Genomic DNA, 17,841 nt, shown 5'->3' on the forward strand with positions numbered 1-17,841 from the left:
TCTGTACACTGGAGCTACACCAGCCGACCCACGCGCCACGACTGGGAGACAAGCAGTCCCCAGCACCGCAGTCTCGGACCTGCTCACGCTAGACAGCTACCAAGCACCTCGGAGAGCCCACTTGGTGGACAGGACTCCAAACCCAAGTGGCGTACCTCGACCAGCCTTTGAGCGTGCCGTGTCACACACCAGTGACACAATGACCCCACACCTGAGGGAAGGAGGACACTACCAAGCCCCAAGCAGCGTGAGCGGCTTTGAACCACCACCTAGGGTCAGGCCGACCAGACCTCAGGCAATGCACCCACATCTGGACTGGACTCCTCCAGCACAAACTGGAAGGAGCCACACTCATCGCTCCGGCGACGAGAGACACTATGGCAGTTCAGACGACTCTGACGGCCCCGGTCCACCCCGAACAGGGCCTGCGCACACGCCATCTTGAGTCTCTTGCAAAGGATATAGAGCGTTTTGACCCCAGTAACAAGGAGTCTAACATCGATGACTATCTTCGGGAAGTTGATCGGTGCCTCCTCGACTTGCCGCGAGCTTCAGCTCATGAGAAGCTTAAGCTCATCTGGAAGACTACCTCCAGAAGCGTCCATATCTTCATAGAAACGCTCCCGCCAGGGACCCGAGACCGATACTCATCGCTCTGCCTGGCTCTGCGAGAAGAGTACTCCTTGTACACCGACCAGGCGTCGGCTACCCTTGGAGCTTTCGCCATCACTCAAAGGAAACAGGAACCTCCAAGAGAGTATTACCGGCGTTTGAGAGCCGCATACTTCCAGGGATGCAATGCACCAGGTTTAGAGGAGGATCGCACCTTCAGGTCCTTATTCCTCCACAACCTCCATGAAAGTGTGCGTTATGATGTAACCATGCATTGTAGGACAGGGAACTTCACAATGCAGGAAGTCAGGAGGTACGCACAGGTGGCATGGGAGACACGCATCCGCCCGACTAGAGGACCTGAAGGTGGAGCCAGAGTCCTGGGGATCCAAACCTCAGAGGGAGCAGCTCTAGAACTCGAAGGCAATGAAATGCCTCGCGCCAGGCCAAACCCCAGGACAGGATCCCAAGGACATCGACAGCCCCGCCACCAGGGTGGACAACAGGACCCAGGGACTAGGAACCCTGCACGCCCCCAAGACAAGGGGAGACAAAGGCAATTCAATCAGCCAAACAGGAGAGTCCAGTTCGAGCGGAACACCAGGCAAGAAGGCAAGTATGACGGCAAGGGCTCAAGTCACCCCATGGGGGAGAGCTTGAGATGGCAGATGGAAGAGCTGGTCCGGAAATATGTGGCCGAAGCAGCACGGCAACTTGAGGCGCCCAGTCGATCATCCGCACCACCAGACCCTCCAAAGAAACCCGATGACAAACCACCATCAGCGTGACTAAGCCAGGTGCCCTCTCCCACTGCCGCCAAAGTCTACGTGGTGAGCTAGGGAAAGGAACCAGGAAACGCAAGCGCGCGTCCAAAGACGACAACTCTCGACAGCTCTCATTCTCCCTTTTTGACCTTCTTGGGCGAACTTGTCCACAAAGGAAACGCTCGACGCATCTACACCTCCGTGATAGTAGGGGGTTGCCTTAACACCCTGGCGTTGCTTGACTCAGGGTCTGAAATCAGCCTGATGTGCTCCAGCACCTTCGCGGAAGTTGCTAGAGCAATGCACTCTCTTGGCAAGCCACCCCAGATCGAGGGGTGCAACATCAACATCACCAGCTACACGCAGAACAAATCACCCATCACCAAGCGTGCATGGGTTGAGCTCACCTTCCGGGAAATGACTCTCGTGCACCCCATTTACATCTGCACCCTTGACACTGAGCCATTGCTCATTGGCCAGGATTTGCTTGACCGACTGGCTCCACTCATTGACTGTCATCGTGGACGCATTTGGGCTCAAGTGGACACACCAAAGCCACTCGATCCTGATATCCACCCACCAGCTACCGATGGCCAAGTTGCCGTCATTCAAGAATCCAAGGAGCCCCGGACGCGGCTCATGCCTTTCCCAGAGCACAGTCATCAGTGCCACTCAGGCACGTCACAGTCCAACAACCATAACGCTTTTTACAACCATCAGTCCTTCTTATGTTCGTTGAAAAATGAAGACCAGGCAGTGTACAGCCCCCACCTGGTCGGAGATGTGCACCTCAACGGCATTCGAATCCAAGATGCCCACCTAGCTTTGTGGTCTGAGAAGTCGGCTGTCAGCCAGAAGCTGTATGATGAACTGTGCCAACTTGACGCTCCTCCACCTTTCGTGCCGAAAAGTCACCATTTTTACTCTTCCATATCGTCACAACTTTACCTGAAGTCGACCGGGGTATGTGCACTGTTCGTAGAAATGGGGAAGAAACAGACGATGCACTTCACTAGCGTAGTCCCTCAACTACCAACACCATTCGTTGTGGGAGCAGACCTGCTTGTCAGACTCGGTGCCCAACTAGACACCGTCAATCAAGTCCTGTGGTCCCAGGCAAATGCGGAAAACTGCCTTTTGACCACAGAACCAGAACAGATGCTCTCAGGGCAGACCATTCCCCAGGCATGTCAGGCCGCCAGTGAAAGTGACATAACCATTCCCCCACGGACAGCCGGTGTCCCGATTCGCCTTGCACTGCTGAAGGGACAAAAACTGCCTGGGTCCCAAGCGTTCTTCCAGCCTCTGCCACGTTTCGGGGAGCTTAATCTGACCATCTGCGGCATGCCCCTGCTTGAGTTGGACAATCGTTCAACCTATCTGCTGGTGCAAAATCTGACCCACATTCCCATCCAGGTGACGAGGGGTCAACCACTAGGGATGCTGGTTGATAGCTCCTTCCATGACTTTGAGCTGACAGTGCCTGTCATAGGAAATCTGCCCTCATCACTGGCTAAAGATGACGACTTGAAGGAGGTTTTCTTCACCTTCCCCACCGAAATGATCACCATCACCCACCACGAGTCGCTGCAAAACGAAGCGATCTGCAGCGCTGCCCTGGGCGTTGAGGGCGACATGGTGGTATATGCCCTTGTGACCCAGCCGGGAGATGCAACTGGGAGTGGGGGCGGGACACATCCCTCACCAGAAGAACCTTATCCTAGTTTCGAGTCTGAGATTGAGCAGCAACTTGCCAAAGCAGAAGAACAAAGAGAAGCACTTCGAAGGTTATTCAGAGACTTCCACTCGATCTTTTCAAGAGACTCTCACGACTGTGGGGTTACCGACCTGCACTGCGTGCGTATTCCCACAGACCCAAACGCACCACCGACGTTTCTACCACAGTACAAGTTTCCGCTGGCTGCCTATGAGTCCATCCAAGAGATCCTGGACAAGTTACTGGAAAAACAGATAATCTGGGAATGCAATTCAACCTACAACTCACCAATCTGGCTGGTATTGAAACCAACCGGGAAATGGCGTCTCACCATTGATTACCGGCCATTGAACAAACAAGTCCCACTTTCCCGCTGGCCTATGATCCATCTGGATCAGGAATTGGCCAAAGTAAAGGGGGCCCGCTTCTTCTCCACTGTTGATGTGGCAAATGGTTTCTGGACCATGAAGGTTGATCTGGCAGATCAGTACAAGCTGGCCTTCTCTTTCGGCAACCGCCAGTACACCTGGAACCGCTGCCCGTTTGGCTATTCTAACTCCCCCGCGGAGTTCAACATCTTCCTCCACAAAGCAATGAGTGATGCCACAGCTCGCGGAAACCTCATCTATGTGGATGACATCTTCATGAGAAGCAAAACGTTTGAAGAACACTGTTGAGATCGCAAGCCATGAGTTCTGAGAAGAACAATGGAGAGGCCTACAAGCCACTCCAAGGCCTGAGTGTCAAACCATGCATCCTGAAGGGAACAAAAGAGAGGCCTACATGCCCTCCAAAGCCTGTGCCTCAAGCCATGCCTCGTGGGGAGAACAAAGGAGTGGACTACATTTCCCTCCAGGCTATGGAGCCAAAACCACCCCCACAATTCACACCTATGTGTAAAATTGGAGTTTGAAAGAAAACTCTGCAACGGCATTGGCCTCGGCCAGGCATTCCCAGCAGGGATCCCCGGTGACGTCACTCAGGTAATAAAAGCTGCGCTGCGACCCTCCTCCTGTGCTTAATTCCCGTGCACCAGGTACAGTAGAGAGCTACTCCAGCTCTCTCCGCGACTCTGCTGCTGAAAGGGAGCAATCTGCAACATCTGATCTTTTTCCAGAACTTCTTCAAACCCAGATCACAGTCTCCAACTCGCAGGCCGAGCGCACAGACTGCTGTGTTTCTCTTCTTTCGGATCCGACGTAGATCGCTGTGCAATCAGCTGATTTCACGTCCTGTGAGGACGAGCGCCGACTTTGTTAAAGACAAACAAAGTTCACCGTCCCTCATCGGTGATCTTCCCGCTGCCGCCGAGGAACTCATCACCGTCACCGCCAGAAGAGCGAGACACAACCCGCCGAGCTCCCAGCCGAGGACCGAGCTGTGGAGACCCAGAGACTTTCTGTTCTAACTCCGGAGGACCGGAGCAGCTCACAGTAAGAGGCTGATGTCTGGGCAGAGACACAATTAGTGTAGCTTGTTTGATTTATCTGACTTATAAGTGCTGCATATCCTGTTGTTTAGATCGTTCACTGTGATCAGCTTAATAAGCCAAATATCACTAGTTAAAGGACCAATATCCGACCAGACGAGCTCGGTTCTCTGGCTCCGTTATTGTGTAGTGATGTTGTGGTGATTATTAACTGTGGTGACGATCTCTTGTGGACTCTTTCCTCTCTTCACCTCTATTCTCCCTCTTTCCTCCCAATCACGCACCTCATCCACACCTCTCTCACATTCAGGCCCGAGAGTGTGGTCGCGTCATACACGTGAGGCTCAAGGCCCCTCCCCCTGTTCTCGTGTTCACGCCACTCACGCTCTGCGGCCAGCCGCCATCTTGGCTCTAGCGAGTACCTCACTCTGCCGCCATCTTGGTTCCTACTGACACGTCACATCCTCTCTCTCTCTCACACACACACACACACACACACACACACACACACACACACACACACACACACACACACACACACACACACACACACACGGTTGTACATATGTGTTTTGCCAGTAATCATCTAGTTAGTGACCAATGTTTGTTTTAGTTATAGTTGAATTATAATCGGTTTAATATTAAGTGATGTTATTTTGAATAATTATTACTCGTATTAATAAATCCTGTTATAATTTAACTCGTCGTTGTCTGTGATTATTGTGACTATATTTGTGACAGCTGGATTCACAACAGTCAGTGCTCGAATTTATCCTTCAACCAACCTTCTGAGACTGTATTTTGAGCCATCAATTTGGTCATTGGTCCCTGGTGACAGGGTGGTGCCCTGAGGTTACTACTTGTAGTAAACATTTATATATATATTGGTGATTATCACTGATAATCATTAATGTGATAAGCCAATAACCAAATTGCTCCTACCTGTGCCCCAACAACACTGGGTGGAGATCCGACATGTACTGAACCAGCTCTCTGCGGCAGGGGCCAAGCTTGCACTCTCCAAAGGCCAGTGGTGTCGCACCAAGGTTGAGTATGTGGGCTTGACAGTGGGCGCCGACGGCATTGAGCCCCAGGCAAAAAGAATTCGAGCCATCCAGGATATCATAGCCCCAACCAATGTGTCGGAACTAAGGAGTTTCCTGGGCGTGTGCAACTACTCCCGACAGTTCGTTGAAGACTACGCGGAGATTGCTCAGCCACTTACTGAACTCCTACGCAAAGACACCCCCTTTCGATGGACAGAGGCCCAAGAGCAGGCCTTCTGCAACATGAAAGAAAAACTCTGTTCTGCACTCTGCCTGGCCTACCCGGACAAGGACAGGGAATACCACCTGGAAGCAAGCTTCTCAGCCCACTGCCTTAGCGCCGCCCTTACACAAAGATACGACACAGACAAGCGAGTGGTTGCTTATGCAAGCCGACCCCTGAGCTCAGTTGAGGTAAAGTTCTCAGACTGCAAGAAGGCCCTCCTTGCCACCGTTTGGGCTGTAGAACACTTTCGTAGCTACATTGGTGGCCAGAAGGTCATCATTGAGACTTGCCACCAACCCGTCACCTTTCTGAACAGTCAGCGACTGAGGGAAGGATGAGTATCCAACAGTCGTATCACCACTTGGATGATGGCATTGCAAGGCTATGAGATTGAGGTAAAGTACGCTCAGAACAACAAAATGATACTGGGACAGGGACTGGCCGAATGTCAGCACTGTGGCGACGAAAGCCAGCTGAACTCACCCTCCCTCCTTGTCACCACTCCATCACTTCCTTCGAACCATCACAATTATGATGAGAACGTCTGTCGAGACCTCCCAAAGGTCTATGTCGATGGATGCTCATTTCACCATGAGGGTCAATTCCGGGCCGGAGTGGGTATCTTATGGGCCAACCGCGACAGCAGTGAGCCAAACCACTATCAACTGGGCCCCAAAACTAGCCAGTACGCAGAAATCACCGCAGTCCTCATCACACTGCAACAAGCTGCTAAACTAACCGTGACACAGCTAGTGATCTGCTCCGACTCAAATTACGCACGTCACAGTTTCATCTCCCACTTCCCCACATGGAAGGAAAATGATATGAAAAACGCCAGAAACAAAGAGGTCAAACACTCTGAACTTTTCCTTGCAAGCGACGGACTTGTAACCGACAAAGGACTGACCGTGTACTGTAAGAAGGTCAAGGGCCACTCTCAAACTCCGGGTCCTGACAAAGATGGCAATGATGAAGCTGACCGCCTCGCAAGGCTAGGCGCAGAACAAGGCACACCCTGGGAGTTACAGAGCGAGTGGCTCCCAACTCCCCAAACCTGCGTCGTCAATGCAATCACCCGCCGACAGGCAAAAGAGAGGAAAGAAAACCCTCAGGACAGTGGGCAAACCTTGCATCTGGGTCGGAAACCTGGCGATGCAGATCTAGTTACCATGCAGGAACAAGACGCTGCTATTCAGGCCATCTGAGCACTACTGGAAAACCCGTCCTTGCAAAAACTCTCACAGCCGTCACCGGACGAGTCACAGGAACTGCAAACGCTCCGCCGCACCTTGCCACATTTAAAACTGGAGAAAGGCTTGTTGGTCTACACCCCAGGTGGCCAGGGACCACCCCGTTGGGTCGTCCCATCTGATCATAGGGGAGTAACTAGCGCACGCTTACGACTCACCTGCCGGAGGCCACCGAGGGTACCGGGCTACTTTCCAAACTCTCCAGCAAGTCGCCTACTGGCCGTCCATGTCCCGTGACACCAAAGCCTATGTTCAAGGATGTTTAATCTGCTGCCAGTTTCAACCATCCCGACCACTAGATCGAGTTCCACTTCAGAGCAGGGGAATCACATTTCCTTGGTCCCACCTCCAGGTCGACTGGATCGGACCAGTCCCGAAGTCTTCACGAGGAAATAAATACCTCCTCACTGTCACGTGTGCTTTCACCAAATGGGTGGAGTGCCTCCCAGCACCCAATGACACAGCTGTCACAACCGCGGTGTTGCTGCTCAACCACGTGTTCAGCCGCTGGGGTCTACCCCTCTCCATCGATTCAGATCGAGGCACCCATTTCACCTCAAGTGTGATGACAGCCTTGTATGACATCCTAGGAGTGGAAGTCAAATTCCACCTCTCATACCATCCCCAGTCATCTGGTCAAGTTGAATGTGCCAACCGCACCATTATCCACATGCTCAAAAAGTATGTGGGCACAAATGGTAAGGATTGGGACATAAAGCTCCCCTTGGTGTTGATGGCCATCAGGTCCACCCCACACCGCTCAACTGGAATCGCACCCTTTGAGATGATGACTGGGAGACAAATGACTCTGCCTCTGCACCTCTTATACCGCCCTGAGGACGTCAGTATTGCAACCGCCTATACAGCACACCAATACGTAACGGACCTCCGCGACCACCTTCGTGCCACGTTCGCATGGGCTCAAAAGAATCTCGAAGACAGCGCAAAGGGGGCCAAAGCCTATTACGATAGGAAGGCGTCCGATGTCGAATACCAAGTAGGAGACAAAGTGCTGTACTTCAGGTTTGCCCAACCAGCAGGAATCTCCAAAAAGTTCTTGCCCAGCTGGTCAGGCCCCTTTGAGATTGTGGGAAAACTGTCACCAGTAGCCTACAGAATCAGAGTCTCAAAACCAAGGGGGTCACCAGCATACAGGTGGGTTCATTCGAACCAAATCAAACTGTACAGACCTTTCACAACACCAAGAAAGGAAACTGCTCCTACACCCGAAAGGGGGAAGCAGTCCCCAGATCCGGATACAGCAGATGCATGACAAAACCATGTACGAATAGCTGCATGCCTCAACTCACCCGCCAGCATGCGCTAACTCCTAAACACCACTCTTCCCCTAACTAATTGAACTCTGGTTTATTTTAGGATGAAACTTCCTTGGGTTCTTGGCATTCTCTTCTGTCTACAAGTCTCCCAGCTAACGAATGTGGTCGAGAATGGCCCACCAACCGGAACTGTCCTCCAAGAGACACCTGGACTTTTAATCACCCACTGCGGCCTCTACACCCAGAGGATCTATGTGCGTCTCGACCCGTGGGATGTATACCGTAAACACATCCGCCTTCCCCCACAGTTAACAGAGGGAAGACTGAGTGGCACACAAATTCAGGACACAATAGAGCAGGCCAAACAAACCACTGCTCACATTCTGGAACAGCTACAAAAGTTTCTAGTCACCGAGCAGGACCTCAGTGGTCAGAAACGACCAAAACGTTTTCTTGGCGGGCTGATTGCAGCAGCATCCGCCATTGGATCACTATTTTCAGTGGGCCTCTCAGCCGCCAACTCAGTCAGCCTCAGCACACTCCAAAGACACATAGGCAAACTCGACGAGGAGATGCCAGAAATCCAACAGAGACTGCGTCTCCAACAAGAGCAATTGTTGGACCTTGGTAAAACCTTCCAGGGGACAGTAGTCACAGTAAACTTACACTCTGCTCTACTCAACAACACTTTGCATGCCTTAGGAACCCTGGCACAGATTGTTAAAGAAGACACCACATACATGCGAATAGTCAGGGATCTGATGCAAGATCTCATCAGAGAGATCGGCTCCTCAGTCAACAGCCTAAGCAGTGGGAAGATTCCCACTTACTTGGTCTCCTTAGAACTCGTTGAACAAATACTCAGATCCGCTACTACCACTGTTGTACAATCTTCACAGGTACACCTAGCATATAGTCTTGGCAGTGCAATCCCTATCTCCGTAGACCCCCAGAGTCTAGAGATAGGATTAATTCTCAACTTACCCATTATAGAAAGGCCAAATGTATACAGACTCAAATCAGTTTTCAATGTTGGGTTCTGGAGAGGTAACACACACGTGTACATAAAGACACCACCAACTCTAGCGTACCATGATGACGACCCCTCACTTTACCTAATTCCCAATTTGAGCCTTTGCACCAAAACCAGAGACATCCATTGGGTCTGCCCAAGTAACCCCTTTGTCAGAGATGTTACTAGCTACCTGTGTGGTTTAAGGACTGGATCTCCGGAACAAAAGTGCCAGGGTAGCCTGTCAACCAAGAATGAAGAAACAGAGACCAAGGTAGAAAGGGCTGGCAATCGGTGGCTTGTCAGCACCCCGGTCACTGAAGTCCAAATGTCCTATGATCACCATGATACAGCCACTAAGTTAACGCTACCGAGCCAGACAATGTGGACAGTGGCCCCTTGAGGAACCGTGATATACACTAAGGACATTGTCCTTCACTACCTCGATCCTGAAAGACATGAGGTGCAGATTGAAATGCTAGACGCGTTTAAAGGTCACAACTTAACAATTGATGACACCCTTCAACAGCAGCTTCTGATGGAAGGGACCAAACTGGTTAAGTTCATCCTCAAACCGACTGGACTAACCTTATTGCCTAACCATGAGACCAGGTTGCCACCTTCTCAGGAATCACTGATTAGTATAATAGCTCTCGGGCTCCTCCTTAGTGGCTGGATCATCACGGCAATAGTAGCATATGTGATGTACAAGTACATCCAAAAACTTCAAGCCAAGTTATATCCTCTCCTGTTCATCTCACCACGTTTCCCACACCAAACAGCCGCCATTCCACTGACAAACTTCTCCTCTGTTCGAGAGTAGACATCACCATCACTAATCACCTTCCCTTTCCCCCCTCCCTCTTCCCTTTTTTCTCTTTTGTTTATTTTACCTTTCTACTACCTTTAACTTGTTTAAGTTTACTATGAGTGTGTTTTGGTTGTTTAATTTTAAGTTCATTGCCAAACAGCAAAATGTCGTGTGTATAATGCCTGTTACTTACACCTCAAGAGTTAGTAATATAGCTAGACACAAACAAAGCACCTCTGCCCAGACGTAGCCTCGATGTCTGCCCAGACACTAATGCCTCTATGAACTCTCAAATGAACTGTTAATCCACATTTGTCCACCAGACAGGAACACAAGAACACAGCAAGGACTACCACCTCCACTCACATGGACTATTCGACCCTAGAGTTGCTCTAAAGACTGTGGCCATCACCCCATTCTTCAGACCAAAAGGGGGATGTTGGGATCTCAAGTCATGAGTCCTGAGAAGAACAATAGAGAGGCCCGCATGCTTCCCCTGAAGCCTGACTCGAGCCATGACTCGTGGGGAGAACAAAGGCGTGAACCACATTTCCCTCCAGGCTATGGGCCGAAACCACCCCCACAATTCACTCCCCACGTTGCGGAGTTTGAAAGAAAACTCTGCAACGGCATTGGCTGAGGCCAGGCATTCCCAGCAGGGATTCCTGGTGACGTCACTCAGGTGATAAAAGCAGCACTGTGACTCTCTTCCTCGCTCTTTACCGTGCATCGAAGTTGCTGCAACAGCTGTAACTCCGATCGCTGAAAGGAAGCACCACACAAACGTTTGGAGAGATTTTGTTTCTTTTACCATCGGCCTTTAGTCTTCAACTCGCTGGACGAGTCAACAGACTGCTCACATTCGCTGAATGTACCGGATCCGAAGGAGACAGCCGCATCACGCCCGCTGATCTTTAACTTTGCCTGCAGAAGGATGGAGGATTTTCCCGTCAGAGGAAACGGACCACGTTTTCCCTCCATCGAGTCAACTCTGCTGTTTCTTCCATTGCCCCGAAGAACAGCCGCCATTATTCCTCACGGAACGAGATAATGGCCCCGCCAGCCTTCAGGACCGCGCTGAAGCCGCAACGGCGGATTTCCACACATCCACTCCAAGTAAGAGGCTTGTGTCTGGGCAGATCGTTAGAAGGTGAAAAAGTTTATTATCATTGATCGGACTCTCTGATGTAACTTGAATCAGGACCGCTGTGTCCCATGCTGTTGTTTTGTAATTAATATTACGTATTTGTTCGTATGGTTTACTGCTGTTTATTGTTGATGAGCATTAGCCGCGAGTACCGGGACAGTCCGTGCCGTCCTGCTGAAGTAGGACGTGCTATTGTGCTTTTGTTTATCTTGGGTGATCGGAGCGAAGCTGCCGCATCTGGACACTTCGGTGTCGCTGCACAGCCTCACTACCGCGAGTGAGCCAGTGGACTCCCTCTTAACCGGTTAAAGGACCAGTCTCAGGCCAGACGAGTGTTAGCTCGATGCCCTGTTACTGCGTGGTGAAGAAAGAGTTTACTGGACCTCTCGACGACTCACAGAACCCTGCGGCACGGGTTCTGTATCTTTCTCTTTTCCCTCCCTTTACTGTCCCCAATTAACACGTACACGTACACACACACACACACACACACACACACGCCTATACCCATACAAGTAAAGCCTTTGTGCTCGGCTCGCGTGACACCACGCGGATGTCCAATATTGACACTTATGAGTAAGTGCCTTAGAGACTGAACTCATAGTTTGACTGTCAGTCCCTGGTTACAGGGTGGTGCCCCGATATTATTACATCTTAATAATAATTTAATTAAATATTAATAATTACTTCGGTAATTATTAATAACTAGCTGACAACCAAACATTTGCTCCTACTAGTCCCAACAGTGTCTCCACTGCTCTAGAGTCCAGTGGCGGCGTGCTTTACACCACTGCATCTGACGCTTTGCATTGCACTTGGGGATGTATGACTTGGATGCAGCTGCTCGACCATGGAAACCCATTCCATGAAGCTCTCTACACACTGTTCTTGAGGTAATCGGAAGGTCACATGAAGTTTGGAGGTCTGTAGCGATTGACTCTGCAGAAAGTTGGCGACCTCTGCGCACTATGTGCCTCAGGATCCGCTGACCCCGCTGCGTCAGTTTATGTGGCCAACCACTTCATGGCTGAGTTGCTGTCGTTCCCAATCGCTTCCACTTTGTTATAATACTGTTGACAGTTGACTCTGGAATATTTAGGAGCAAGGAAATTTCACAAGTGGACTTATTGCACAGGTGGCATCCTATCACAGTACCACGCTGGAATTCACTGAGCTCCTTAGAGCTCAGTGAATTCCAGGCTCATTCAGGCTCATGGCCCAGCTACTGGCCATGTGATATTTCAGGGCCACACAGCACCTCCACAGCCACACATCAATGCCTCTCTCCCCCTGTGTGAGAGTTCCAGCACCCAGGCATATCACCCAGCCACTGGCCCTGTGATATTAAAGGGCCACACAGCACCTCCACAGGACCTCCACAATCACACATCAATGCCTCTCTCCCCCTGTGTGAGAGCTCCAGCACCCAGGCATATCACCCAGCCACTGGCCCTGTGATATCAAAGGGCCACACAGCACCTCCACAGGACCTCCACAGCCACACACATGCCTCTCTCCCCCTGTGTGAGAGCTCCAGCACCCAGGCATATCACCCAGCCACTGGCCCTGTGATATTAAAGGGCCACACAGCACCTCCACAGGACCTCCACAGCCACACACACGCCTCTCTCCCCCTGTATAACACCTCCAGCCCCCAGGCTCATGGCCCAGCTTCTCCCCCTGTGATGTTAAAGGGCCACACATCACCTGCATAGGACCTCCACAGCCACACACACATGCCTCTCTCCCCCTGTGTGAGAGCTCCAGCACCCAGGCATATCACCCAGCCACTGGCCCTGTGATATGAAAGATGTGTTGTTGCAATAGTAATCCTGCTCAGTACGAGAGGAACCGCAGGTTCAGACATTTGGTGTATGTGCTTGGCTGAGGAGCCAATGGTGCGAAGCTACCATCTGTGGGATTATGACTGAACGCCTCTAAGTCAGAATCCCGCCTAGACGTAACGATACCGTAGCGCCGCGGATCTTCGGTTGGTCTCGGATAGCCGGCTTCGGTCGGTGAGGAGAGCCGTTCGTGACAGGGCTGGGGTGCGGCCGGATGATGGTCGCCCCTCTCCTATCTCGCACCGCATGTTTGTGGAGAACCTGGTGCTAAATCACTTGCAGACGACCTGATTCTGGGTCAGGGTTTCGTACGTAGCAGAGCAGCTCCCTCGCTGCGATCTATTGAAAGTCAGCCCTTGATCCAAGCTTTTGTCGGCCGAGGGCGCGGGCCCCACCGACTCCCCCTCCCCTGCCCCCGGAGTACCAGGGGCGCCTGCTGAAGGAAGGAAGGAAGGAGGGAGGGAAATATGACAAAGTGTTTGTTTGGAGTACCAGAGTCACGAAAGAGGGGGGGTTGGGGGGAGCCAAAGTCCCACAGCACTAAGTCTGTTGGAGCTGTGGAGTACCAGAGTCACGAAAGTGGGGGAAAAAAAAAAAAAAAAAGCCAAAGTCCCACAGCACCAAGTCTGTTGGAGCTGTGGAGTACCAGAGTCACGAAAGTGGGGGGGAAAAAAAAGCCAAAGTCCCACAGCACTAAGTCTGTTGGAGCTGTGGAGTACCAGAGTCACGAAAGTGGGGGGAAAAAAAAAAAAAAAAAAAAAAAAAGCCAAAGTCCCACAGCACTAAGTCTGTTGGAGCTGTGGAGTACCAGAGTCACAAAGTGTCCAGTGGGTTACCAGGACCACGAGAATCTAAGCGGGGTACCAGAGTCACAAAGTGTCCAGTGGGTTACCAGGACCACGAGAATCTAAGCGGGGTACCAGAGTCACAAAGTGTCCAGTGGGTTACCAGGACCACGAGAATCTAAGCGGGGTACCAGAGTCACAAAGTGTCCAGTGGGTTACCAGGACCACGAGAATCTAAGCGGGGTACCAGAGTCACAAAGTGTCCAGTGGGTTACCAGGACCACGAGAATCTAAAAGGGGTACCAGGACCACGAAACTCTGGCGGGTGCGGCTGGAGGTGTTTAACCCAGGAGGTGTGCTTAAGTGTGGGTACACATGTTCGGCTGGTGGGCGAGGTCCCTGGAGGGTTAGATGATGAGGGACGGAGGGAGGGAGGGAGGCAGGCAGGCAGGCAGGCAGGCAGGCAGGCAGGCAGGCAGGCAGGGAGGGAGGGAGGGAGGTAGGTAGGTAGGAGGTGGTGGTGTTATACAGGGGAGGAGAAGCATGGATGTGTGGCTGTGGAGGTGCTGTGTGGGCCTTTAATATCACAGGGGGAGAAGCTGGGCCATGAGCCTGGCCCCTGGAGCTCTGATACAGGGGAGAGAAGCATGTGTGTGTGGCTGTGGAGGTCCTGTGGAGGTGCTGTGTGGCCCTTTAATATCACAGGGCCAGTGGCTGGGTGATATGCCTGGGTGCTGGAGCTCTGACACAGGGGGAGAGAGGCATGGGTGTGTGGCTGTGGAGGTCCTGTGGAGGTGCTGTGTGGGCCTTTAATATCACAGGGGGAGAAGCTGGGCCATGAGCCTGGCCCCTGGAGCTCTGATACAGGGGAGAGAAGCATGTGTGTGTGGCTGTGGAGGTCCTGTGGAGGTGCTGTGTGGCCCTTTAATATCACAGGGCCAGTGGCTGGGTGATATGCCTGGCTCCTGGAGCTCTGATACAGGGGAGAGAGGCATGTGTGTGTGTGTGGCTGTGGAGGTCCTGTGGAGGTGCTGTGTGGGCCTTTAATATCACAGGGGGAGAAGCTGGGCCATGAGCCTGGCCCCTGGAGCTCTGATACAGGGGAGAGAAGCATGTGTGTGTGGCTGTGGAGGTCCTGTGGAGGTGCTGTGTGGCCCTTTAATATCACAGGGCCAGTGGCTGGGTGATATGCCTGGGTGCTGGAGCTCTGAGACAGGGGGAGAGAGGCATGGGTGTGTGGCTGTGGAGGTCCTGTGGAGGTGCTGTGTGGGCCTTTAATATCACAGGGGGAGAAGCTGGGCCATGAGCCTGGCCCCTGGAGCTCTGATACAGGGGAGAGAGGCATGTGTGTGTGGCTGTGGAGGTCCTGTGGAGGTGCTGTGTGGCCCTTTAATGTCACAGGGCCAGTGGCTGGGTGATATGCCTGGGTGCTGGAGCTCTGACACAGGGGGAGAGAGGCATGGATGTGTGGCTGTGGAGGTCCTGTGGAGGTGCTGTGTGGGCCTTTAATATCACAGGGGGAGAAGCTGGGCCATGAGCCTGGCCCCTGGAGCTCTGATACAGGGGAGAGAAGCATGTGTGTGTGGCTGTGGAGGTCCTGTGGAGGTGCTGTGTGGCCCTTTAATGTCACAGGGCCAGTGGCTGGGTGATATGCCTGGGTGCTGGAGCTCTGACACAGGGGGAGAGAGGCATGGGTGTGTGGCTGTGGAGGTCCTGTGGAGGTGCTGTGTGGGCCTTTAATATCACAGGGGGAGAAGCTGGGCCATGAGCCTGGCTCCTGGAGCTCTGATACAGGGGAGAGAGGCATGGATGTGTGGCTGTGGAGGTCCTGTGGAGGTGCTGTGTGGCCCTTTAATGTCACAGGGCCAGTGGCTGGGTGATATGCCTGGGTGCTGGAGCTCTGACACAGGGGGAGAGAGGCATGGGTGTGTGGCTGTGGAGGTCCTGTGGAGGTGCTGTGTGGGCCTTTAATATCACAGGGGGAGAAGCTGGGCCATGAGCCTGGCCCCTGGAGCTCTGATACAGGGGAGAGAAGCATGTGTGTGTGGCTGTGGAGGTCCTGTGGAGGTGCTGTGTGGCCCTTTAATGTCACAGGGCCAGTGGCTGGGTGATATGCCTGGCTCCTGGAGCTCTGACACAGGGGGAGAGAGGCATGGATGTGTGGCTGTGGAGGTCCTGTGGAGGTGCTGTGTGGGCCTTTAATATCACAGGGGGAGAAGCTGGGCCATGAGCCTGGCCCCTGGAGCTCTGATACAGGGGAGAGAAGCATGTGTGTGTGGCTGTGGAGGTCCTGTGGAGGTGCTGTGTGGCCCTTTAATATCACAGGGGGAGAAGCTGGGCCATGAGCCTGGCCCCTGGAGCTCTGATACAGGGGAGAGAAGCATGTGTGTGTGGCTGTGGAGGTCCTGTGGAGGTGCTGTGTGGGCCTTTAATATCACAGGGGGAGAAGCTGGGCCATTAGCCTGGCTCCTGGAGCTCTGATACAGGGGAGATAGGCATGGATGTGTGGCTGTGGAGGTGCTGTGTGGGCCTTTAATATCACAGGGCCAGTGGCTGGGTGATATGCCTGGGTGCTGGAGCTCTGACACAGGGGGAGAGAGGCATGTGTGTGGCTGTGGAGGTCCTGTGGAGGTCCTGTGTGGCCCTTTAATATCACAGGGGGAGAAGCTGGGCCATGAGCCTGGCCCCTGGAGCTCTGATACAGGGGAGAGAAGCATGTGTGTGTGGCTGTGGAGGTGCTGTGTGGCCCTTTAATGTCACAGGCCCAGTGGCTGGGTGATATGCCTGGGTGCTGGAGCTCTGACACAGGGGCAGAGAGGCATGTGTGTGTGTGTGGCTGTGGAGGTCCTGTGGAGGTGCTGTGTGGGCCTTTAATATCACAGGGGGAGAAGCTGGGCCATGAGCCTGGCCCCTGGAGCTCTGATACAGGGGGAGCATGGATGTGGCTTTGGAGAAGGCAAATATCTAGAGTCTCCGCTCCACTCCCCTCTTTACCTTCCTCGGTGTAAAACTTTGACCGCCAGTTTTTCAAAGTCTTACACCGAGGAAGGTAAAGAGGGGGACCGGTCGGCGAAACTAGAAGTTTCCCCTCTCTTACCTTCCTCGGTGTAAAACTTTGACCGCAAATTTTTCAAAGTGTTACACCGAGGAAGGTAAAGAGGGGGACCGGTCGGCGAAACTAGAAGTTTCCCCTCTCTTACCTTCCTCGGTGTAAAACTTTGACCGCAAATTTTTCAAAGTGTTACACCGAGGAAGGTAAAGAGGGGGACCGGTCGGCGAAACTAGAAGTTTCCCCTCTCTTACCTTCCTCGGTGTAAAACTTTGACCGCAAATTTTTCAAAGTGTTACACCGAGGAAGGTAAAGAGGGGGACCGGTCGGCGAAACTAGAAGTTTCCCCTCTCTTACCTTCCTCGGTGTAAAACTTTGACCGCAAATTTTTCAAAGTGTTACACCGAGGAAGGTAAAGAGGGGGACCGGTCGGCGAAACTAGAAGTTTCCCCTCTCTTACCTTCCTCGGTGTAAAACTTTGACCGCAAATTTTTCAAAGTGTTACACCGAGGAAGGTAAAGAGGGGGACCGTTCGGCGAAACTAGAAATTTCCCCTCTCTTACCTTCTCCTGCCCTCGGTGCGAGCCGGTCTCTCCCTGTTTTTCAAAACACCTTTCGCACGATTTCAGAAACCCAGTTTTCGGAAACGTGAACCTCCAGGGATCGGCCCCGAGGGCGCCGGGGACGCGTGGGCCGACCCGAGAGGGGTGCGAAACGGACTGCCGCGGGCAGCTCGGCCCCTCTCAAAGCTGCGGTTCTCTTCTTCTTTCACCCACTGACCGAGCGGCACACGTGACCCGCCATCGGAGGGCCCCCGCCGGCCAGCCCAGCGCTGGTGTTCGGGCGGACGGTTCCTCCGGCCTGCGGGTTCG

General features: G+C 52.8%; 1 long non-coding RNA gene across 1 annotated transcript; it reads right to left on the minus strand.

Moving 5' to 3' along the window:
* Window positions 1–12,540: 12,540 nt before the first annotated feature.
* Window positions 12,541–13,101, minus strand: LOC139607807 (uncharacterized). The gene is made up of 3 exons (XR_011684894.1): window positions 12,999–13,101; window positions 12,771–12,895; window positions 12,541–12,665 (listed from the first exon to the last, which is right to left on the minus strand). It is a non-coding gene; the product is annotated as an uncharacterized lncRNA (long non-coding RNA).
* Window positions 13,102–17,841: the final 4,740 nt, after the last annotated feature.

The sequence above is a fragment of the Trachinotus anak genome, unplaced genomic scaffold (assembly GCF_046630095.1).
Source record: "Trachinotus anak isolate AG129_WGS33_773 ecotype Australia unplaced genomic scaffold, CSIRO_AGI_Tana_v1 ptg000024l, whole genome shotgun sequence".
Classification (NCBI taxonomy): Eukaryota; Metazoa; Chordata; class Actinopteri; order Carangiformes; family Carangidae; genus Trachinotus; species Trachinotus anak.